General features: G+C 35.4%; 2 protein-coding genes across 5 annotated transcripts in view; one reads left to right on the top strand and one right to left on the bottom strand.

Moving 5' to 3' along the window:
• Positions 1 to 11,745, top strand: part of LOC132706790 (uncharacterized) — a 242,995-nt gene extending 231,250 nt beyond the window's left edge. Inside the window, exon 22 of the mRNA XM_060678328.1 lies at positions 11,531 to 11,745. The gene's annotated coding sequence lies outside the window, so the exon portion shown is untranslated. The remainder of the gene's footprint in view (positions 1 to 11,530) is intronic.
• Positions 1 to 26,583, bottom strand: part of LOC132706791 (fasciclin-3) — a 448,477-nt gene that overhangs the window by 215,846 nt on the left and 206,048 nt on the right. The window lies entirely within an intron of this gene.

Here is a 26,583-nt window from a genome sequence, read left to right as displayed (position 1 = left end):
CCAAAAGCATGTTTTGGAGGTGCCCGAATCGATGTGGGAAAAGTGCTTTGATGATTGCTTTTATCGAATGCAAAAGTGAAAAACAAAAAAGTCATATTTGTTGGTAGCTTACAAAATATAGCCCCCGTAGTTAATATACTCAAAATGAGCTGTTATTTATTTACATATTTCGAAAATATGCACGAAATATTTTCTGACCGAAATTAATTTTGAAAAATAAAAGGCGGCCTACGGTCGACATCGAATGTCCCCACGATCCGTATTTTTATAAACTTTCTCCGATAAACCAGAAGCGAAGCGATTTAAAAAATGTAAAGGGCCTGTTCGAGACGGATAAAAATTCGACAACGGAATAATCGAAAATTCCGTTTACGTTTTAGAAATTAATTAACTTTTCGTTTTCCGACCCGCTCTAGCTGATTAATACATTTTATCCATTAAACGGGGCGCCGGATTTTCCACAATATTGGGGAGAGATCCCGTTGTCGTTCTCATATTTGCTATCCTCGTTAGGGAGATTAAAAAAAGTGACAGTTATTCGTTTCGAAAACACTTCGGTAAATTGAGAGCGTTTGAATGCGATAATAAAGTGGATTTGTGAAATGCGAAGTGCTTCTTTATAAAACGGTAAAATTGGAATAGTGAAGAATAAATTGAAAACAACAATATTTTAGTAAAAGCTAGGAGTAATCAAATAATATCATTGCAGGTAGAGAGAAATTAAGCAGCTTTTAATATTAATATAAAGGAGTAGTCCGCTAGTACTGTACTAACACTGTAGGAGGGGATTTTGGTACACTTTATCTTACTCCAAAAGAAAAGGCCACCACAACCTACTCTATCATGAAATATTTAAGAAAATCAAACCGTTTAATGGCTGAAATACCATGCACTCGTGTGGCCATTTAAAAAAAAAAAAACGACACGAATACGCTCGCCGTTGTAGGTCTTGACATATCTTTGTTACCTAGTGTATGATATTTTTTTTATTATTTTTTTAACACTACATATACATATTATAATTATATTGTACTTGTAACTTTCTAAAGAACGCACTAAGCATCGGTACCGAAAAGATTTAACTGAATTATCTAATAATAAGAAATTAATTAAATATATTATTTCATTGCATAAATATTTTTTAACTAACCAAAACTAACAAAAAATATTATAATCACTCTCATTTTTCACAATGTTCGGCAATAGGTCGTATATTCTTGAGGCCGCACTTACTGGATTTTGCAATTCTTTATTTTGATTTCTTAAGTTAGGTGAGTGTATTTCTATGGTGCTGCTTTTAGTTTTGTTGTGTATTATTTAAAAGATAGTTAAGATTGTTCAAGTTTTAATATAGTTTCAATCGGATTAATTTGAAGTGAACGATACGCTTCAGTGTGCATTTTGTAATCTAAATTAAATTGAGTTTTAAGGATTGCATTTTGTATTATTTTTATTTTATTAAAGTTTGTTTTATTACGTGTACCCCAGACTGCAATAAGGTATCTTATAACCGACAAGAAAAACGCATTAGAAATTTTATACCTCGAAATTTTACACTTTCCAAAGTAAAATAATTTATCCTTATGTTAAAGTTATCATTTATCATTATGTTAAAGTTATCTTTTTTAGACTTTTGTTTAAATCTTTAGTTTTTTCAATGTTTATTTTTTATTTGTTATTTAATAGCCAGTTGACTTTTTAAGTCATTGGTTGCTATATTTGCCAATACTATAATTATGTATAAATGTACAAATTAAGACCGTATCATCTGCAAATGTATAATATTGTGCTTTCAATCCAGCCAAGCGCAGACTCAAGACATACGACTTATACACGAGGGGCCTAAGGACGGAACCCCGAGGGATCCTGCAATGATTAACCATAACTCTGCTACTGCAGCCCTCCAGAGTTACGTATTGTCTGCGGTTGGTTAGGTATGTTCTAATTAGGTTTGAAATAATCCCTCTAAGTCCCATTTTTTCAATCATATCGATAAGGAAACCATGATCGACAACATCGAAGGCCTTCTTAAGTCCACGGATACAGTCATAAAAATCATTCCCTGATCAAGACTATTTGATATTAAGTCCATAGTAGCATTCGATAAATGTATATCTTAAGATATTTTTTCGAGACTTCTTCTTCTTCTTCCTTCTTTTTATTAGGCGTCAGCCGGTTTCATTCATCGTCCCCCAGCCCGATTCTAATTATGTGGTAGCGGAAGGTTGTCGCTCCAACGTTTTCGAAGTCTGTCGGTGCTACTTCGTCCCAATAGTGATTTGGCCCTCGTTACTTTAACGATTCTTTCTGCGGACAATCGGTCAACGTGTTCATTCCATCCTATTTTTTTGTTGAGCACCCAATCGTTGATGTTTTCAATTATACATATTGGTCATATATCCTCATTCCTTTCTATTAATGTTTTGCTTGCTATTCTGCCGATTATTTTTATTTCTGTGGACTCTAGCATTCTTTTGTCATTATAGCATTCTTACGTAATTATAGCTGTTTTGTACATCCGCGATTTCGTTTCCGCTTTTATATGTTTGTTCAACAATATTATATTATTTAGTTGTTTGACTTCTTGCCCCTTCTTCGATGTCTCCGGATCCGGATATTTAGATTCCAAGATATTTGAATTGCATTTCCTGTTGAACTTGTAAAGTAGCCGTTAAAATTTCGAGGAAACAACGTAATAACCGCACTAGGGTCATTCGAACTGCCCAAAATTTGGCGAGCAAAATATGTCGAACTCACTTTTTTACGGTTCACGTAACTCAACGTCTATGTCGTTGCGATCCATGTCGGACTTGGGCTACGTATTATATTGTCGTAGGCACAAGCTGTCCCTGTAGTTTGGACATTTCATTTTTCTCTCTTTGAATTTCCAAAATTGCCTAAAAAAAATCTAATTGCGCTTCGCCTCTTTGGAATTATTATCACGTACACAGCGCCATTATAGTCGGGCCATTTTTTAACCCCGAAAGGCAATCAATTTGCGGCTGGGGGTCGGTCCCAATAAATACCCGATTTATGAAAAATTGCTAACCCATTACGCTTAATTTACTGTGGTCCATTGATTCCATTACGGACCCCCTACATTTTCCCGTTTTAACTGCTGACTTTGGGGGACGTTACCCGAAACGGTCTCGTGACTTTTCGCGCGTTTCCCCTCGCGCCCTTCGCTTCGCGAATGGACCCTCTCGGCAAAAACAACGGCCTGCGAGAGGGTGATTTATCGTCTCGATTGTCGAACGGATTTAATTCGGGGCGGTTAGGAAGGGACGGGGTAGTGGAGGCGATATCAATTCGTTATTTTTTCATCGTGGAAATTGGAACGTTGTTTACGAAAGGAAATAAAGTGGCGGCCGCTGGAAAAAGCGACTTTTTAATTCGAGCCTGTTTAAGGAAAATCGAGGCGGAAATGAAACGCGGGAGCTGAATACCAAGTTATCCTCACTTGCGATGGAAAAGAAGAGACTAACAAGGAACATAACCCGATTATACGGAGTTGAGTTTAGGGTTCGTTTCGTCGAGGACGTTGAATATGAATTAATTCGAAATTACGAAGACATTGTCTTCGAGCCCCCATGATAATTATTTCATATTGTCGCAGTTACACCGGTCGGACTTTGAACATTTGCATTAAGAACACAGAAGAAGAAGAAAAGTTGCAGTACGTGTTACGAATAAATTATTATTATTATTATTATTGTTAATTCAAGACTAACGGTTAGCGGTATCTTTTGTATAGCCGCCAAGTCACGTATGCTTAGTCAGGACGGACGAGCGACATGCCGTTGCAGATACGCAAGAATCAACGTCAGTACGAAGTACACCGAAGACTCGAAAGCAGTGTCTTGTTTTTTGCTGACACTTTTATTCAGGGTTGAAACCCTTACGCCTGTTCCTAAATTAACATATTTATATCAATATTGTACACCGTGTGGAAAATAAAACGATCCACCATACGATCCGGAAACCTATAGGAGATACAAAAAAAGTTTCGTAGAAAAGTATCTTCCCCGAAGATTTCAAATATTATAATTTTGTTGAAACAGGGTATCTCAACCTGTTGCCCCTGTATTAGCATTACGTTTTAATCGTATATCTGGAGTATTATATGTTAAAAAATACCTAATAATGCCAACAAGTGACCTAATACGGAGAGTTTTAAATTTAACAAGAATTTATAATATCTTATATCTTAAAAAGTAAGTAAAATTTAAATGTAAGATAAATTATAAACTTTCCTTATTTTTGTTGTAGAAATTATATCTGAATAAAAATATGTGTTCCGCTCGAAAATCTTGAGATTTTGACCCCCAACTATTTAGGACACCATATATAAGCTGAGGCGCACCTGTCAAACTGATTGAGTAGTGCATTATCTCCTTGGTCTGTGGTTAAATTTTCGTTGCAATACCTGGAGCAGTAGCGTCACAACAAAATTTTCTATAGGGCAATGAAAACATGAAAAAAAAAACACATAACCTCAATTTCTGGCTAAACTATGGAAAATTTGAGTAGGAATTTTGACCTTTACTTTAACCAAGGATTCCAAAAATGTCGAAATGTCGGTGTGTTCCATTTCAAATAACAAAGTTGATGTCGGGAGGGACACTTTAGGGGCACCGTGCATCGAAAAAAAAATCTTCATGAGAGCCCAAGAAATTGTTTAACGAAACTTTTCTCATATCTCCTATGGCTTTCCAGATCGTATAGTGGATTATTTTATTTGGCACACGGTGTACATACGAAAATAATATCTACATAATAAAAAAATAATAATTACTTAAAAAATAGACTTGAGATTATTTTTGCATATTATATTATTTGTTGCATTCTAAAATCTATACTCCATTTTGGTGAGTATTGATAATACACAATAATTATCTTTTCTTTTTTTTATGGTATTGAATTATATTGACTATTGCAACAGTTATGTAATAATATGGAATTGTTAATAGTTTGTCCTGGGAGATTTTACACAGATGTTATTGGAAATAAAATATATTTCGGGTACTGATATTTTAATACATAAAATCTATGAGCAATAAAGTTCGAATCCTTGCAACAGAAAATCCATGTTATTTCCGATTCCTCCAAATTTGCAACGTGTCAAAATATTCCCACGAGACTCGAAGAATTTAAAGTTGAGATGTACGAGAAATCTTCCAAATTGCATCACGAAATCGGATTCAGTTTACTTTCCGGGACCGCGCGGTTTAGTTTTGATCGATAGAGAATTTAACTAGTTCAGATTATGATAATTTAAATAGCGATAATGATGCCTAGATCCCTAATAATTATCAGATCTAATTTACATTACAACGCTATTGCCACATATTTAGTTTATTTAAAAAAAAGTGTGCCTTCCTTTTCAAACGTATATTACATTTAATATGCTTGTCTTTTCACAATAAAAGTCAACGGTATACTATAATGGTAGGTCTTTTATCCCATATATTTCATTTTTAATCTTATTGTCCGCGTACATTACAATGTATAATGTTGTTACGTTCCAGTTTCGACCATAGGTCATATTTCCAGTAAAGTAAAGAATTACCTGTGTATTTGGCTTTTATTCATCAAATGACGCTTCTCGTGCTAATTCCATTCCAGTGTGTTAAGTTAGGTTTCTGATTACTTGTTTCTGGTTACTTTCTGGGAAGATAAATCAGTCGTTACTTACAGATACTGCTTTTTGCTAGTGATTTTACCTTGCGAATGTTATCCTTTGCCTCTGTGTTCGGATGTATAAATATGTAATGGTATAGCGGTATAGCGGTAGGATATCGTTATTATTGTTTTGTTGTTGTTCGAGCTGTAATGAAATTGCTTACTTACATGCGGCTGTTTGTTTTAAAGTTAATCTTTGCGAAGTAAATAATATTGAACAACATCGATCTGACCGAGAGGTTATTTATTCATATGTTAATCAGCCGGCGATCTTCTTCGTTGGTTATCGGTTATTGCTACGTCTAGTGGACAATAACTGCCTTCATGCCACTGATTAGTAGCTCATAATCTGATAGTTCTCTGCATCCTTTTTTTTTTCTAATAATTACATTGGAATCACACGGCAAGGTCAGCGGCTATTCAGCGATCGATGGTACCACTCGATAAGATACTTTGGTTACCTGTATCCATACCTCGACTGAGAGAATTTCCAGTCCCTACTAGCTGTCTTAAAATTATATGTAGAAAATCTCGACGATTGCTAGCCAAATACATCAATTTATTATAAAATTTTCCAATTATATACAGTCTCTCTTAGCCATGTCGCTTCGTTAGAAGAGCCCAACCCTATCTGGTTTGTTCTTTGGTCTAATTACGCAAATCGCGCGTTTTTCCGGCTTCACTTTTCCGTCGGTCTAGGTTCTGCAAGCAACATGTCCATAATTTTGTGGAAGTTTTACCGCTGTTTAATCTTTCGTTTTGGGTTTGCTTTATCTTTTCTTTCGGCACTACAATCGCCCGTAAGGGGATATTCAGCCCGACAACGATCAAAAGTCAAATAATTCCTCTCTGACAAGCCAACAAACATCGGACCGGTTCTTGATCAGATCAGTAGGAATTCGTAGACCTACGTAACAGATCCATCGCGGACCGAGACTCTTCTGGACGCTCGAGTATTTTTCCCGAGGTCGTCTCGCTTACGTCAGCAGTGAGGTTTGATCGTCGCGCAACGTTTAATTTTTTTTTGGTTTATTATTATTATTATTATTATTATTAGTATTGAAATTTAGTAACAATATATTTTTTTCTCTCTTTTTTTTCTTGACCTGTCCGAAAAGACCAAGCTGTCTATTTTTTATTAGAAATTTCAGTAAATAGTGGCGCCCAATAACCCACCCCTACTCTCCGGTTAACTTAATTTACTTTGGTTCTCGTCAAGCTAGGACATAAATTTGCACACAACTAGACATGCGTTACCACCTGCTCGCTACTTTACTGAGTGTTTCTTATATATTTTTTTATATCATTATTTCAATTTTCTAATTTAAATTTCCATAAATCCATTATTCGAGTCTTCTGTAGACAAAAAACTTGTTAAAGTGAAACAATAAATGCTTCCGAATAGAATTCAAAAATGAAGTAATATACGAAGTTTTCCATTTAAAATAAGAAATTCGGAAAAATGAAACACCCCGTATAAACAACATTAAAATTAAAAAATTAAAATAAACGGCCCACCCTATACGGTACGTCTATGAGAGTGTCGTTTGTTCCGAAATTCGAACACCTGCTCCACCCGGACGTTAAAGCTACGGCGCCGCGACGCTGGCAAAGCGACACCAATTTAGATATCAATTCGTCCTTGTTAAGCGCAAACTTCGTAGTCACAATTAAGCTTTGTGAGGCGCGCAATTATTTCGAAACCGCGACCGTGTGAAATTTAACTGTGTAAAAAGGGAACCGGCGACGGCTGAAAACCGCCGAAACGCAGCCCGCCCCCACGTGTGACTGTGCATGTAACCGACTTCACAGAAAATTCTCCTTTTGATAACGTCTAGTGTCGCGTGTTTCTGAAAATTCGGCGTCCCGTGCATGTGAGCTGCGTTTGTGTTCAACCGAGTGGAAATTCCGTGCAATATGACGCTATAGAGGCGGGTAACTGAAAAGTTGCCTATTTCAAAATTTCGCTCCGAGTAATAAAACCAACGACAAATAGAAATAAAATTTGGAATAACGGCCTTTGAAGCAGTCTTTTTTTTCCTTTTTACCTTTGTTTATTTTGTACTTGTAGTTAGGTTTAGGTGTGTGGGACTGGCATGCGGCGTTCCGTTGCTGAAAATAAGTCTAAGTCTAAAGTTTGGGCTTTATTTATTTGAATGACATTTAACTTGGACCGTTATCGCATGCATTCGACTAGAACCCCCACAGCATATCTACTGATTACTACGGTTTCGATTTCTAGAGTGTCAGTTCCCAGTTTTCAGCTCGTCGTCATATGGTGTTTGGAGTCTTAAGGTTTGCTATGTGACGTCTCGATTGTTGAAAGGGTCACTAGTGCCGGCATTGTAGACTAGATGCCCTTCGAACATCGAAATAGAATCCAATGATATGGAATAGAATTTTATTTGCCTATTTTTAGCATTCAAGTTCTAACTCAAAGATGTGATGTATTTAAGTGGTTTATTAACTTCGAGAAAGAGTTTGACAGAGTGCAAGTGAAAAAAAAACAAGAATTGTCAAGCCAACCTCTACAGGCATCAAAAGGCAAATGTGAAAATAGGAAATAATATGACTGACTGAAAGTATCTCAATTAAAAGAGGCGTGAGTTAGGGTTGCATTCTGCCACCATTACTTTTCAATTTATACTAGGAGACAATATTCCAAGAATCATTACAAAATATCGAAGAAGGAATAAAAATAAATGGGGTAATAATAAACGACTTAAGGTAAGCAGATGATTAAGTTCTACTGGCAGATAATATTAAAGGACTTCAGAAATTGCTAGATCAAGCAGTAGTTTGATGGGGACTGGGACCATTCACTGGAAATAAAATCGAGAATTGAACAAGCAAGCAAAAAGCTGGAAGCTTTTGAAATGTGGGTGTACAGGTGCATATTGGGGATAAGTTGGATAGATCGGGTCATTAACACAGAAGGCATGAACAGAATGAGAAACAAATAAAGAAATCATTGCTAACATCAAAAGTAAGAAACTCTCATACTTTGGCCATGTAGCATCATTCAGGGAAAGATTGAGGGAAGACGAGGCCCAGGAAGTAGAAAAACAACTTGGCCGAAAAACCTACGATAGTGTTTCGGATAATCAACTAATACGCTGTTTAAAACAGCGGTAAATAAAGTATTGATAGCCAACATGATTGCTAGCATTCGGTAAAAAAACGGATATGGCACATCAAGAAGAAGAATGTCTCTATATTATAGATTTACAGGCTACAAAGCAAAAGAAAAATAATCATATAACACATTAAAGGATACATAATGGATTGTAATGGGTGTCAGATTATCTCTAACAAGAAAAAGTTCCAAGCATGATTATGTGTTGACGAAAACAGAGACGACAAGAGATGGCCTACTCTAACCATTCTCCTCTCCTCTCTTTTGCATTATAAAAGCTCTTTTTGTGGTAGTGCTTCTTCCCTAGTCTACTATTACATTTTTTTTTTTGACAAAAGCAGCTATGAAGTACTCTCAAGTCTTCACTGCATTGCTATCGGAACAGCAAAGGCCTCAAAATAAAACCTTGAAATGGTGTTATTTTTGCAACTCCTGTCGAGTTTCCCATACCAATATCAAGTTTAGAGAGGTATTCTATACACCTTATTTAAAATCCTTTTCTATTACCAAATCAAGAGGAATGCAATCCAACGGCTTTAGTAAGATAGTCCAGGGATATAACGATGTTTTTACCTCGTTCGAGACCACTCAGCAGGTTCTGTTAAGCCTTAGTATTTTCCAACGATTTTTTCAAAGATGCTTATCGGGCTATAGTTATTGACGCCATCTTTATCACCTGTTTGGTGAAGAGTAACAACTTTACTGATTTTGAGGAAATTGGGAAAAGTTCACGTCCCAAACCTTTCAATGAATCTTTGAAGTCAAGGGGTCCGAGACACTGTCGATGGTACTCTGAAGTCTCTAATAATTTGAAGAAAAATTGTTCATTAACGAGCATTTGTTCATTTTTTCATAACAAAGTTTTGGAAAAAAGAGGAATATGCATGGGCCAATCGATCGTAATTTGATTTGCTGTTTTACCCTTTTTTAAGTCCAAACTCTGAAAATGGATGGATAAGAGGTTAGCGCCAAAATTTCCCGGTCTGACATAGATGCAGTTCCAGTATCACGATAAAACTTTGTCTTCTTTTAAATATATATCTTAGTAGGCTGCGAAAAAAAAATTGAAGTCTTGCGGCAAATTGAGAGCGGTTATAAAGTTTTTGACAAAAGAAGAGTTAGCACCTAAAATTATTAAAGAAAGACTGGATGGTGTGTACGGCCAAAGTTCTTCCTGGTATTCTGTAGCGAAAGAATGGGCAAAACGTGTTCGAATGCGACAGGAGTCCCTTGAAGATGGTTCAAGAACTGGTCGACCAGTGGAGGTCATAACGCAAGATATTGTTGCGATTGTGGAAGACGTGAGGTGAGTGATCGACGTTTGAAGGTCAAGGAAATCTCAGAAATGACTAAGCTTTCTGATACAAGTGTTCGTCGAATACTGCATGATCATTTAGGTATGCATAAGGTTAGTGCGAGATGGGTTCCTAAAAACCATTCGGCTATTCAAAAACAACGCCGCATCGAGTGTGGGCGGTCTTTTTTGGAACTCTGTAGATCGGAACCGAAGCCTGTGATAGAAACTATTGTGACGGGAGATGAAACTATGGTTCTCTATTATGGCCCTCTATCGAAAAAATAATCACTGGAGTGGCGTCGTCAGGGCGAAGCACCTCCAAGAAAATTCAGAGTCTGCCAGTCAACAAAAAAGTTGATGGCCACGATCTTTTATTTGTAACTGTTTGGATTGGATTGATTATATTTGTTCACAAATATTTCAATCAGAATAAACTGTTCGGACTGGTTTAAAAATCACATAGAAAGCTACTTGTGTAACCAGTAAACATGTCACCGGCGCATTAAGTTAATGTTAAAGTGGGCAGTAAATTGAATTTCTTTTTAAAAGTGTGATTTTATCTATGCCGTTTCTTCGCCCCTCCATTCATTTAATTAAATAACTAAATCTCAAATAATTTATTTTTTTCTTTTAATTAGTTTAGGAGCGAAAACTCATCTTTACGACACGAACTCAGGGTGGGTTTTAGCTGTAGTGCTGATGGACATTCTAAGTATCTCCAGTTGAGATTACAGACAATAAATTTTGAATCGGACTTACGGAAATCCATTTAACACAATTAAATTAGAATACAAAAATGTGCCTTAATCAAATAGGTAACTAACCAATAAATAAGTGTGAAAATCTGAACTTTTTTTTCTAACTTAAACGAAGGAGACTTGCCTTGCCAAAATTGCCTAACACGCGAATAATAGGTTCTGAATAATAGAGTAGCGAAAAGATCAACAAACTGCAGAACAAGTGCAATGGCAGAGATATAGGTGCTCTAACCCCGATTCATTTAAATGCAAACCGACAATCCCGCCCAACGTACCCGCGCTATAAAATTATTTCGTAAACCAGTAAACCGCGCGAGACACGTTGTCCTCGACAATTTACTCTATTTGACGTGGCAGTTTCCCGTGTGCTCGAGGGAAAATAATAGCAACGTATAGGCTAAACTTCGAAGGCACCCCTAGCGTTGCACGAAATTGCAGCGAGCCACTACTTGACGCTGATTCACAATATTATTGTTATTATTATTATTATTATTATTATTATTATTATTATTATTATTATTATTATTGTTATTATTATTATGCTTTCAACTTCCCTGGATTTCAACTTTTTTCCGGTGCTCTCGCACAAGGACAAAAAGCTGGTTGAAATTTGAGTTAGTTTGCAGAGAGGTTGATTGTACTTTCTTTTATTTTCAGGTCTACTAGGCTTCTCAATGTGGCGTTCGGAACTTCCACAAGTGGCTCCGAGGATGATTGGAATTAAGATTACGCTGCCTTGATCCCACATTTCTTTGATTTCGTTGGCTAATGGTAAGTATTTGTTAACTTTTTCTTGATGTTTTCGTTGTAAGCCTTTTTGTCTACGAATACCATATCGGGTCTATTGTTTTGCATGTACACATCCGTGATGATTTCTCTGTTCCAGTTTGTATTGACCGTTATCTACAACCGACTCAAGTTTGAATTTGTAGTATGGTTCTCGTTATGTCTTTGAGTCAAGTTTTTGTAGCTCTTGGTTTACTACTTTTCCTATATTATCGTGTCTTTTCGTGTACTCGTTGGTCGCTAGTGTTTTGCATCCACCAATTATGTGATCTATTGACTCCGTCTCGTCCTGACACATACGGATTCTATTCTTAATTTCATTATGTACTTTTGGTAGTTCCGAGTACTTATTACGTGATCTTGGATGGCACATACAAATCCTTCCGTCTCGGGAAATAGTCGTTCTTCCATTAACCAGGCCACCGAAGCTTTCTCGTCGATATGATTTTGCCTGAGCAACCCAAGGTATCAACCCAGTTCTTTCTCTAGTCAGTTGTCCATATGATTAGTCTGTGCTCTTTCTCTAAGGCTTCTGTTCCTTATCATGTTCTTCATGCATGTTTACTATAGCCGCATATAATCTGTTCTCTTCTGCTTTTTTGTAAAAGTATATGCGTATATGCGTATATGGTGATCTGATGTTGCTCCGATATTTTCACGAATCCTCTTCCACCAACTTCCCGAGGTAGAGTGAACCTTTCTATTGAGCTTCTAGGGTGGTGATTTCTGTGTTTTGTTGCCATTCTTCGGATCTCTCTGTCAAGTTGTTATAGCTCCGTTTCTGACCCGCTGTTGATTTCATAGATATATGTCAACACAGGTATTGCATATGTGTTAACAGCTTTTACCATGCTCTTACCACTTAGCTTAGTCTTCATAATCTTCTTTTGTCGCTCTTTAACGTTGTTGGTGTTCGTTCGTTTCGATTCTTTTTGATCGATTCCTCTTGCTTGCTGATATCTTAGGCATTTGTATAGTTCATCCTGTTCCATTCCTTGTAGGTGTACTTCTGTCCTTCTTGCCCTCCCAGTTATACCCTTTGGTGTCTCCTCCATTTCCCTTTTACCATGACGTTGATGCGGCACTTATCCAGCCCAAACGTCATGCCAATATCTGAACTAAATTCCTTTATTAATTTTATGTTTCTTATCAGGTAAGAAGATGGGTACGTAGCACTTACGTAGTACGTTCTTTAGCTTTATTCCTCTGTTTTGTTTTTTGAGGGCGTTCGAGAGAGGATTCAGGGTCATGTCGAACCATATGAGAATGAGAGCAACTCCCTGGAAGATCCCGTTTTTAATTTTGATGTCGCCTGCTGGATTGTTTATGTTGCCGGCTGTAACGGTAAGTTTGGTTTCCCAGGTTTTCAACACTTATTCAAGAAGATTTTGCAAGTTAGGGCTTATTTTATATATCCTCATTACCTCTAATAGCCATGAATGTCGTACGCTATCAAAGACCTTCCGATAATCTACGCATGCCGTGAAGAGATTTTTCTTAAGTTTTTTGGCATTTCCAGTAGTAACTGCGCCGATTATCAGTTGGTCCTTGCATCCATTCGCTGCCTTTCTGCAATCTTCTGCTCAATCTTTCTGCTGTTCAGTTAAGATGTTGTCGTGTTGGTAGACAAGTTATTAGTCTATAGTTGTTAGGGTTATTAATAGTAGGTGAAAGGTGGTATGTCTAGATTGTGCTCTAATGTTTCTGTGAATAGTTCTGCTATCTTGTGGTGGGCGCTGTTGAATTTTTTCAACCAGAAATTTTGGATTTTATCCGGTCCCGGGGCTTTCCGGTTTAGGCTTTTTATTATTCCTTTTTCTACCTCCTTCACTGTTATTATGCTCTATTCCATTCTTCTTCTGTTCGTCATTCTCACTGTCTCCTCCCATGCCAATTTTGAGTTTACTCTTATTATTATTAAGAACGTAATTACTAATATACAAGACGATTCAAAAATAAATGCTAACGTTGTTGAGCCTGGGTATAAAAAAATAGTCAAGAAGATATGTTAAAAATTTTCCAAAAAATAGACAGGGCCGACTAATCTTTTGCTTGTGACGGCAAATTGTCTTTAAATCAAAAACTTCAATTTCTAATAGGTACTCTTACTGAAAACATTGAGATTTGCTTTCCCATGAAAGCAATAATAATTAATGGAGATGTAATTAAGAAATAAAAATGGTTCACTCCAAACCATCAATTAATAAGAAAATAATAATATAATAATAAAATAAACCATGACTATCCCATTGCACAACTTACAAGAAATATTAAAAGCTAAAACAACTTTTACTGGAATATAATCGATAAAAATCGACCTTCTAGAAAAGAACAGGTAACCAGAAACGAAATTGAGGCAAACACAATAAATAAGATTTTTTACAAGCATTGCTGATAATTTAAAAAACGAGTTACCTAAAACCAACGGCGATCAAAATTTTCTAAAACCAAAGATATTCCTTTGTTCAAATTCCCACAAGTGACCTTCGATAAACTAAGGGATATTTGACAAATCAAAAAGGGAATATACCCACACATTTTAAGAATATCAAAAATGTATCCCATGCATAAAGGTGGGGAAGTTCCTGCAAACAACTTTAGACCTTGTTCTATGGCACCTTGCATATCAAAAATAATTGAATCAGTAATAAAAAAACAAATTAACAAACATTCTAAGAATATTAATATTTATTTTTGTCGGCAACCGACTTTGTTATCACCAAGCTGGTTAAAGTTATAGTCCAAGGACAAGAAGAAGGCAACTTTACGAGTGAAATATTCCGCGATCTTACTAAAGGGTTCGACCGTGTGGACCACTCGACTCTATTAAGAAAATTAAAACATTACGATTTTTACATCCTGAGCCGAACCCTAGTTGGTTCATTTCTAGCTGAGATGGAACAAAACGTGGTTTATAACAATAAAATCTCGAGTACCTGACCTGAATCACCCCAGAAAAAAATCTGTTATTATTTGTTTAACTGACCGTGATATAATATTGCAACAGATCACCTCCTAAAGTTTAACCCTAATAAATCCTGAGTAATACTCTTTAACCCATGCAAAGTATAACATAACAATTAAACTTAATAACATAAAATTGCCACTCTCTGAGTCATGCAAAAGCTTGGGTCTCACTCTTGATTCGCGGTTGCGTTTCAGAGAACATATTACTAATAAACTAAGGGTTGCCTATGCTAATTTAAAATTAATTTATGGCAATAGACATGTACTTTGTCAGGGAACTCGTAAGTTGCTGTGTGAATCACTTGTTCTGTCACAATTTAATCACTGCAGTGCTGTGTACGGACCGTGCCTGGATGCGTCCGATCGTTACCGTGTCCAGAAGGTTCAAAACTCTTGTCTAAGGCTAATTTATGGGGTAAGGAGGAGAGATCATATCTCCCCGTACCTTGCTGCGTCAGGGTGGCTTAATATGCACCTTCGATGCAAATTACGAATGAGTTCCTTTTATTTCAACATCATTAAAACAAAATTACCTTTTTATCTTTACAGAAAAATTACTCTTAACATATCAATACACAATTTGAATCTGCGTGGAAGACACCGACTAATTATACCCCGTCACCGCAAAGAATTATTTAAAAGATCTTATTCCTATAATATAGCCATTTGCATTAACTCTATTACTAATTTTGATATTAATCAGTCCAACTCGAAGTTTAGGAATAATTTCAAAAAGCAGTTGTTACGTACGCACTAATATTAAGCTCTTCTACAAAACATGTGCCCCTTTCCTTTCCTTTCCTTCCCTCTCCATTTCTTCTCTTTTCTTTTCTTTAGAATTATGTGTATCTACGCTTGGCGCTTTCAAATAAATTCAATGATTTTTTTTTATTATTATATTTTCGCTGTTAAATTGAGGCCTGAACAGTATCTAGAACCTCTAGATGGCTGCCCTAACAAGGCCTATTGTTGACCATTATTTAACTTATTTAACTTTGGTTATGTAATTATTTCTATGTAACTTTGATGGTTATAACAATTATTATTATTTTATATTTTATTATTATTATATTATTTTTATTATTATTATTTATTATTATTATTATTATTATTATTATTATTAAAACTAACATCACCAAAATGTAGGACAGATTTTTTTTTTCTAAAGTCCAACAAATTTTATTTGAAAATCATTTCTCTGAAAATAACAGTACTACTTTTTTTAACAGCGAACCTGTTATAATAATAATAATACATCACAGCATATATAAATAACTTACCTAAACAAACGCATTCGTTCTAAGTGTGCTATCACAATTCGTCACAAACCTCAAAATTAAATAAAAGAAACATTTACTACGATAAAAACTAAAATTCCAGAAATCAAATTTTGTGTATTCAATACCTTGTTTAAATTTTCCACAAAGACAACTTGAACAAGCAAAAACTGATATAAATGTATATAAACATACTAAAAACACACAAACTGCCTTACATAAACACGAAAATTTTAATAAATCGTGAAAATTATAAAATAAGAATGAGATAATTATTCAAAATTGGCAATAAAAGAAACGATCTTCACAAAACTTCAAGGTCAAAATATTCGCATCGGCTGCTATTTCATATTCGTACTTTCCTAATTCATTAAAGATATCACCAAATATAAATATGATAAAGATCCACATTTTGATCGAAATGTTCAATAAAACATGAAAATTTAAACAAAATTGCTATTAGTGAATAAGCTCGACCCAAGAACAACTCAAGCATTGTGCAAGATATTATATAGGGACTATGCCTAGAAAATGCTAAAATGCTTTAATGGTCCGTTGAAAATAAGAAACTCGTTAATTGACCACAGAAACACAAACACCTTGTATTTGTCTGTCACTTTCTTAAATATTTTTTAATGGGCCACCCTGTACATAGACCTCAACTTAAACCGAAAAGTTTAGTTAATATTTATTTAAACGCATAACGTGAAACAACACCGAAAACCAACGAACGAAATAAAAATTCCTAATTAAATCTGATACACTCTCGTTACAATGGTGGCCGGAAACAATGCGGCCATTATTTGGGAGTTTTCATTTTTTCGAAAAATACAATGCCACTTTTCGTGCATTTTCTGACGTTTTCGTTTGCTGGCGGCAGCCGGATCCAACTATTCAACTATTCAATTCTTTTGTTCGCGAATCACATGCGTTTTATACATGCCAAACACCCCACCCCCCACTCCACTCGCCGACAGATGCATTTGACAACGGCGTGGTGGCAAAAAACAGCAACAAACACACTGGCTGCGACTTAAACTTTGACGAACGAGTTTTGAGTTTCAAACTTACCCCGTGCGCATCTCCAGATTTACTCATTTCTCCCTATCTCTTACCTGAAAATAAAAAAAACTTTTAAGAATATACATATAAAATGGGTTTTTTTTGTGAAGTAAATTGTTTTAGTGAAGCCATATTACAAATTTACAACGATTTGGTTATTTAATTGTTATTAGAATATTGTTGGATTGATAGTGTGATCTTCTTCTTCATTTCCAACAGATTCCAGTCAAAATCGCTTCTTCCAACACATATCCGCATCAAACGTGTAGAAATCGGCTATCATTTTTTATTCCAAATATTGTTCAGTGTCGTTCAAATACTAGTCAAAATCGGCATCTTCGAACAAAATCCGCTAAAATGAATACTAAAATTGAAACATGCAAAGTTAGTTCACGCTAATCGAATTTAATAGACAATGTTAAGATGCTGTAACAGTTATTTGCATAGATATAGGATTTTAGTATCACCACTTAGAAAATTTTATTGGATTATGTACGCATTATGGTTTTTTGTAAAATCATAAAAAATCACTGGTAATGCTTCTTCATTCACAAAATTCAAAATTTTTACTTATCATCGTGTCCATCTAACCGAAATAAAAATCCACATTAGAAAACTATATAATAGTTTCGTTCTCCTTCACTTGTCATATGTCTGTCTAACGTAAATAGAAATCCGAATTTAAACAAACATATGTTACATGTATGGTGGTGGTAGAAGTACTACTTATTGCCGTGAGTTATTTTCTAAGTGGTTATTTATTAATCCAATAAAACAACAGGTAAAATGCATTTTTCTATACATATATACTTACATATACGCATACATACATACATAAATATATACATACATACAAGAATATCATCATAAATTTAAAGTAAATTAATAATTCACATATTAAACTATTTGCAATTTTTAACTGATTCTTTTAGTCAAAATTTTCGATTATCATGGGGCCTATCTAACCTATACAAAATTCTAAATTAAAGAAATACTATACTATAGTCATCTAAATAAAATAAAATCTAAACTATATATATATATATATATATATATATATATATATATATATATATATATATATATATATATATATATATATATATATATATATATATATATATATATATATATACATACATACTATCTGGAAGACTGCAAGAGTACAGCCCGGGCCCAAAAAGGAAAAGAAAACATCACCCAGCAGCTATCGTCCGATCTCATTGACCTCGATCATCTCAAAAGTTATGGAAACGGCCATTAATGTTGAGATCCTAAAATATCTAGAGACCAATAACATAATCTCTGACAAACAATATGGCTTTGGGGTTTGGAGAATCGAGGGTGGTTTTGACCGCGTATGACATCGGTCACTCTTGAAAAAGTTGCGGGCATACGGGCTACCACCGGCACTTTGCGGATGGATATCTGATTTCTTGAATGGTAGATCTCTCTACGTCGTGGTAGATGGAGTATCTCCTAATACACACGTCATTAGCGCTGGAGTGCCTCAAGGATCTGTTCTGTCACCTACATTTTTTTACACATTAATGATCTACTTTGCGCCACAAGCAATCCCATCTATAGCTAAGCGGACGACAGCAGCCTTGTCTCTTCCTTTTCATCCAACAAGCCCTTGACATCTGCTGCCTTAATTCAACGAAGACAACACCAAATTGGGTCAATAAATAACGATCTGGAGGAAATACTGATGTGGGGTCCAAAGAACTTAGTTGAATTTAATGCTAAGAAGACTCAGGTATGCACTTTCACTCGGAAAGTCATAAATGAGCAGGAATCTGGCATTGTTATGGATGGAAACAGTTTGCATCTGTCGTCTTCCCTGTCTTTCCTAGGAGTTAAAGATAGCACTAATTTCTCCTGGCACAAGCACGTCGTTGGTTTGGCAAAGATCGCCGCCCAGAGATTGGGTTTTCTGTTCCGTGCTAAAAGATATTTCACGCCTGCATAGATAGCTTCTTACTCTCTAAAAAGCACAGGTCAGCCCACTTATGGAGTATTGTCCTCATATTTGGAGTTCGGCCCCAAAGCATACTTTGGAAATTTTCGACTCCATTCAGAGAAGAGCTGTGGGTCTTGTAGACGATCCGGCACTGACCGGCTCTATGCAACGACTCTGTCATAGAAGAAGGGTTGGCGATTTATCTTTGCTCTATAGATATTTTAATGGCCAATGTTCCGACCAGCTTGCTGAGCTCATTTCACCAAGAGTGAGGTTTGGTCGCTCTACTCGCCAGCTCTGCAGCATCAGCACATCGCTATACAGTCCGCCTTGAAAACTCATACTTCTGGCGGGTATCAAGCTTATGGAATTCTCTTCCGGATAGTGTATTTCCCGCGGAATATAACTTGAGGTTCAACAGAGCAGTCAATAAACATCTTTCTTCTCCTCCTCACCTAGTGCACCCTAGGCTTGTCCTTTGCAAGTGGATTTCGAATAAAAAAAAAAAAACAATTTCATAAATGAAATTTTCGAAAAGGGAAACTTTAATGGATGGTAATGCTATTGTCTCCACTTACCAGGGATTTTATTTGTTTAAAAAACAACGCGACACATACATAAAGATATTTTTTTCTTTTACGACAAATTGACGACAAAAAAATGACTCCTAATCTATAAACAAAATTTTCGAAACGATAAACTTTAAAAGGTAGTAATGCCAACTTCTCCACTTACCAGGGATTTATGTTTAAAAATAACGGGCCTCGTTTTTTTTCTTTTACCGCAAATTAACGATTTTTTTTATTTTGCGAAAAATTTAAGACAAAATATGACACCTAATCCATCAATAAAATGTTCAAAAAGAGAAACTTTAAAAGGTGGTAACGCTAATGGAAAACCATTTACTAGGGATTTTTGTTTAAAAAACACGACACGATTTTTTGGTTTAAAACGAAAAAACGACAATTTCTTTTACTAGAAATTTACGACACAAAGTGACACCTAATCCAAAAATAAAATGTTCAAGCAACTTTTAAGGGCGGTAATGCCAACTTCCTCACATGCCATATTTTTTTGTAATACCACAAATTAACGACAATTTCTTTACGATAAATACAAAAAAGTGACATCTAAACCGTAACTATAATGTTCAGAGTTAATTTTGAGCTTAGTAGATCCAACTTCCGCGTGAAATTAATGTTACCAGAGCTTTTGTTAAGGTTATACGACAATTTTTTTTTCATTTACGACAAAAAAAAACGACAAACGACATCAAAAATTGGCAAGTGGAAATGCTGACTTGCTAAACGTCATTTTCATTACGGTTCACATTTACAATTTTGTTTTTCAACTTTTTTCAAACCATTATTTTAAGAAAACTTAAAAATATAAATCGTAGTTGACTCAAAACTTATTTTTTTATTTCGTTTATTGTTTGTTCCGTTTTACTGGTCTCGTGTAACTCCCTTGCGACTAGTTGAGAAAAAAATATATAAATTCGGGCTTAAAACTCTCGCCGACGTAACGTAAAAGTTTACGTGGAAAAGAATCTACACGGTCTCGTGATATATTTAGCGCCTCAAAACCTATAAAACATCCCAGGTAAGCGTCATGTAAAATTTACGCGCTGTTTAGGGCCCCTTTAAAAGCGACTTTAAAAATAAAATAGAGCGTTTCGTTGTAAGCATAAATCACTCTAAAGTACTTAACGCTCGACGCTTTACCAAAGTCCTCTCCTCGCGTATGACGAACGCTTCGATTAGGATGTTTTCTTCGAAATGCTACATAATAGCTCTTCGTTCCGAGAACAGCAACGCGCAGTATTTAATCCTCCTCTCTCGATTATTTAACGTCGGTCTCCATATTTTCGCTTAGCTTTTACGGAATAAGGTTTTAAAAACGTTTCCAGAAAAATGAAGCGGATTTACCGTCCATTTTAAATTAGCTCAGAACAGTCGTTTTCGTTGTTTTACTATTGTTCCTACTCGGGCACTTTAATTTAAAGCCGGCTTACTTTCGAACCTCCTTCCCAAAAAAAACCGTTAAATACACAAACCGAAGTAAAGTTTACAAAGAATAACCACACTAACTTACCAGCTAAAATCGGGAGAGGGCCTTTCTATCGGTCTCAATAAGATTGTTTAATAAAACCTCTATTTTCTGAGTGATAATATATCCAAAATATATTTCTCCTACATCACGTAAATGACAACATCAAACAATATGTCACGTAGACATTTCGAGAGTTACCAAAGCAATATATTTTGGTTGTAGATAGGTAATACATTGTCACATCACCATTCGGCCCAATAATTATCGGTTATCATCTCTCTGATTCACAGACCCGTAAAACTATCTCAATCCAAGTCACTGAATTAAAACACCTTACGTCTGCTCTTCCCTCTAAACATTCTCACATTAGAGATCCATCATCCAAAGATAATGAGTCCGAAAGCAACCCCAAGCTCGCCACTGTTATCCTTCCTTACATTCAAATTTACCACTTGGCCAAACATCTCTCAACATCTTCGATCCGTTTGAGATAGCAGGAGTTCCATGCATATTCCACAAGGAATACATCGGAGAGACCGGAAGATGGATGAAATTTCAATTAGGGTCAAGGCCATGAGGCGACGACAAATAAACTCATCAGCAGATAAAAATAAAATTTTTGCAAGCAATCAATTCTTCCACCAAAAAAAAAAATCCGGGAATCTATAAAAATCTATAAACAACCACACAATTTTAACCGCGACTCAGGTCACCAACATAAGAATCAGTTATCCGAAACCATGTACAGAGTAAAATGCTAGCCGGTATCAGTGAAGCTCTGAAGAAGCCAAGAGGATGATTGGAGAAAAAATCGTTACTGGGCGTGGCAAGTTCGGAGCGCGTAGGGCGAAACAGGTTTTTATTATGAAAGGAAAGAGCTTCGCGGTTTTGTGTGTTGAAGGAACGCATTGTTCTTTTATTGTGCTCCTGCGGACCACTATGGAACTTTTGGAAAATCGATATAATATGTATAACATGTCCTTCACATCTCGTCGAACTTCAAAGTTACAGCAAACATCGGTAAATATTAAAATTTTCACAAATAACAGCGTTGTCGAAGGATATTTTTTCAAATATCTCACGCCCCGTATAATTGAAAACTCTCTCACACGCTTTACGATACTGTTCAAATAAAATTATCCTATCTTTAACGGTTTTTCATTTATAGCCAATAATTTACCCACAAAAACGGAAATGTTTAGGATATTTTAGATTTTTTGCCCATAAACAACACACCCTGTATATGACACAATCATTGTCCGAAGTAGGGGTTATAGCTCTGGATTTTCCACGCGTCCTGGTTCAAGAATTTTTTGAAAATAGTTAACGGTTTTCGGGAAAATAAGTTTTTTCTGAAACCATGCAGTGCGCCGTAATAATCAATGACGCGTCTTGACAGTCCCCGAAATAACGATGTCGATATGGATTTTTTCAAATATCCCGAGCAGCGTATGTGGTAGACGAAAACTGCTAATACAAAAATTGTAGCTCTTGATGCGACATATGACATCGTTTGAACCAATTAGTCATATTTTTTACGATTTTTGATTTACGGCTAATAATTTACTCTGTAAAAAAACAATTTTCTAGGTCTTTTATATTTTTGCCTATAATTTGAAAACCCTGTATATAATCGAAAAAATGCCCGAAACAAATCTTATTGCACTGGATCTTCTGCATCTGCCGGTTAAAGAATTTTGCCAATCAGATGAACAATTATGGAGGAAAAGATATTTTTCTGGAAGCTAAAATTACCAAAAAAATTTTTCAAACATTTTAAAAAAATACTGGATTGCGCGCAATTTCTACCGTTTAAATGTGGACACGGACTTTTACTTCTCCGCTAGATTTGAAGTTGATATCTGCAAATTTAGGACACCTAACACCCTGTACAATAGGTGAACATCTTAAGTATAAAAGTTTTTGCTCTCTATTGGGGCTATATATGTCTTTCAGTTTTTTCAATTTTCAATAATAGGGGGACCCATTTTTCAGTTTTTCTGAATTTGCGAAGCACCCTGTATATTTTTTAAAAATTGTCAATACAAGTTTATGGAGTCGTTTTCTCTGCGTTTTTTGGTTATAGAATTTTTTTGGTCTCGTAAATAGCTTTTGAAAAATGATGTTTTTTTGTAGACCCTTGTACACGCGATTTTTCATTCTTTTAGAATACTTTTCGACCCAAGAGGTTCAGTCGCGGGGCAAAGCTGAATATATATGCCAAATGTGAAATCGATTGCTTCAAATTTCGGACACTTATCGTGTTTCATAGCAAGATCCAAAAAACAGTCGAAAATCATGAAAAAAAGATGGATACCGGCGTCGGATCAGGGCCATTTTTTTATAAGCTTGTGGAGGGTTAAAAAGGAGGAAAATTTCAATTTTGTAGCTCCAACCATTCAAAAGTTATTCAGGAAAAACCAAAAGATGAAAACGGAGAACGGACAAACAGACAAAAAAAATTTTTTGGCAGTGATCATTTCTGTACCAACGGCGATAGCATAGGACGTATCGTTACGGAGATATAAGATTTTCATACTAGCGCAGATGCTTTCGAAAAATTCGATTTTATCTATTTTCGAATGTAACAAGAAGATTTGTAAATAGTATTTGAAAAATTTTAAGTCATAATATATATTAAGACCGAATTTGATCTTATTCCATAATGTCTGTGCATCTGGCATTGACACTTGTAAAAGAGAGGAATTTTTAATTTTTTAGTGCCACGACTTTCATGGCTACGATGGACACGACGTCTCTAACGGTTGCATAAACACTTGGAGAATTTGGTTTCGACACGTTTATTCAATAGTACTCAACAGACAATAGAACAAAAATCATATCGCGATCCAATCGTGTCTCTCTAATTATATTACATCGTTTCGACAAATAAACAAATTTCTGTAACAAATCGGCGACGTCTAAGGATAAAAAGAAAATATATCGCGGAACTTTGCCGGGCAAAACGCGAAATAATGGTTGTCAAGCGCACCCCTCGCGAGGGCAACTCGACGGACCTTTCTAAACAATGTGTCGCGATAATTTACCGGGGCCTATTCAAATCAAGGATAGAGAGAGCTCACCCCTTTGTAGTATTTTGTCGTCTGAAACTTTATAATCGACCTAACTATCGAGTTATTTCGTTTCGCATTATTGATGCCCCTGTTTATTGTTTGGACTGTAAGCGTCGGGATAAAGATAGCCGGGCAAAGGAAATAGCCTGTAACGCTCAAAATTAATAGTCCTTCGGGAGCAACGTAGACGTCGATAGAGCTATCGATTCTTGTTAACGTCGCAGCCTACTTTAATAATTAATTCGACGTTATAAATGGTCCCTACCCGTCGGCGCGAACTAAACGAATGAAGAATTAAAGCCTAAGGTTTTTCGTTTTGACAGATTTTTTTTTCGTTAACGATCGATAAGTTTAAAAAATATACATAAAGGAAGGATTTTTCAAAATAAATAAGAACTAAAAGTTCAGATTTTCATGAAATTATATATTTTCACATGACAATTGTTTCGACAACACCGTGTCTTTATCAAATGTAATATTTACAAACCACCTGCTAATATATATACCGAAAAATGACAATAAAACCGAGATAAACATTTATTAACAATTACAAATCAACAACCGCTGAAATTATATTATTTAGTTAAATTACATAAACAAGATATGCCCATTAGGCCAGTCGTGTCTTATGTAAAGGCTCCAGCAGTTAAACAAAATTAGTAAATATTGTCCCACACACATTTTAAACCAAAATTTGCAATAAAAAATTCTTTTGAATTAATCAACAACATTAAGGATATCAAAATTGCTTCTAACGCAGCACTATTGTCTTTTGATGTACAAAACTTATTTCCCAGTATTCCACATATGGGTGTGATAGATTTAGTAGATTTCACCCTCACTCGGAAACAGGTTAACCCATTGGTGAAACAAGATTTATTAGATTGCTTAACACCAAAATTATTTTGAATTTAATGGACAGATTTACATCTTTAAGGAAGGTGAGATTATGGGAAGCCCACTTGGTCCTTTGCTAGCCGAGATTTTTATGGACAACTTTGAAAATATCATACAAGAACATCCTTTAAGTAAAAGTTTTCTATGGTCGTATAGATACGTGGATGATGTCTTTGCTTGCTTTGTTGGAACGGACAGGCAATTGAATTATTTTTTAAATTACATTAACTCAATACATACTCATATAAAATTCACTATCGAGATTGAAAAGGATAACTCTATTAATTTTTTAGACTCAACTATTACGAAAATGCAAAACAAATTAGATTTTTCCATTTACCATAAACTTTCACATACGGACACAGGCATACATAACAGCTCAAATCACCATTATACACACAAAATGGCTGCATTTTACTTTTTTATACACAGACTTCTTAATACGCCACTCTCAACAGAAAATTACAACAAAGAACTTAATATCAGTAAACAAATTGCACTGAACAACGGCTACAATCTGTCCATTATCGATGAAATTATAAATAAAAAATAAATCCAGACAATAGTAAATTCTGGTTATCCGAAACCTAATACAGAACACGAACAATTTAAAACAATTGCATACATAGGAGAATGTAGTGAAAAAGTTTCAAAACATTTGTCAAAATAGCTTTCAGAACTAACAACATAATAGGAACATGTGAACATGAAGTGTTTTCGGAGCGCGAGCATTGAAGATGCCAAGTGAGATTTTGGCGAAACGTCTGCAGGATTCCAGTCGGAGTTCAACGAGCGAACGGATGATATCCCGGAATATAGTGTCATCATATATATATATATATATATATATATATATATATATATATATATATATATATATATATATATATAAAACAAGATTCTCAATCGAAAGAAATCTCAAAATCGTCAAATGTCAATATTACTACTTTCTTTGACGTGACGTGATATATATATATATATATATATATATATATATATATATATATATATATATATATATATATATATATATATATATATATATATATATATATATATATATATATATATATATATATAAAACAAGATTCTCAATCGAAAGAAATCTCAAAATCGTCAAATGTCAATATTACTACTTTCTTTGACGTGACGACGGAATGGAAAACTTTCCACGCACGCCGACTTATCAAATTCGATTCGGGCGGCGGGAAACAAAAACCCCGAGGGCTGCATTAGTTTGAAAAATTCGCCCGCACCCGCTTATCTTCCGGCAAAGGTTGCGCGAGCCAAAACTTTCGGCATCAGTCACGCCGGAACAAACGACTCCGGGGGTATTTTTCACCGCGAACGGGACTCGCTCCCCGGTTCCTTAAATCTCTTTATAATTGGGTTCCAGGACGAAACAAAAGCTCGACTTTCTAGCCGAGGCGTCGGTGCATTAAGTGGTAATCGACGAAAGTTCGAAATCGGGAAATGGTCTATTGACGTGGCGTAGAGAGAACGAGTTAGATACTTGATAGTTCCTGAACGTGGTGTCGAAGTATCTTGATACTAACAAAAACCATATTATGTTATTTAAAATACGTCATAAAGAAATAATTAGAGATTGAGACTGCATTAGATCAAAAATCA

This window comes from Cylas formicarius, unplaced genomic scaffold, assembly GCF_029955315.1.
Source record: "Cylas formicarius isolate icCylForm1 unplaced genomic scaffold, icCylForm1.1 PGA_scaffold_8__14_contigs__length_24414737, whole genome shotgun sequence".
Classification (NCBI taxonomy): domain Eukaryota; kingdom Metazoa; phylum Arthropoda; class Insecta; order Coleoptera; family Brentidae; genus Cylas; species Cylas formicarius.
This window is presented reverse-complemented; position numbering and strand designations above follow the sequence as displayed.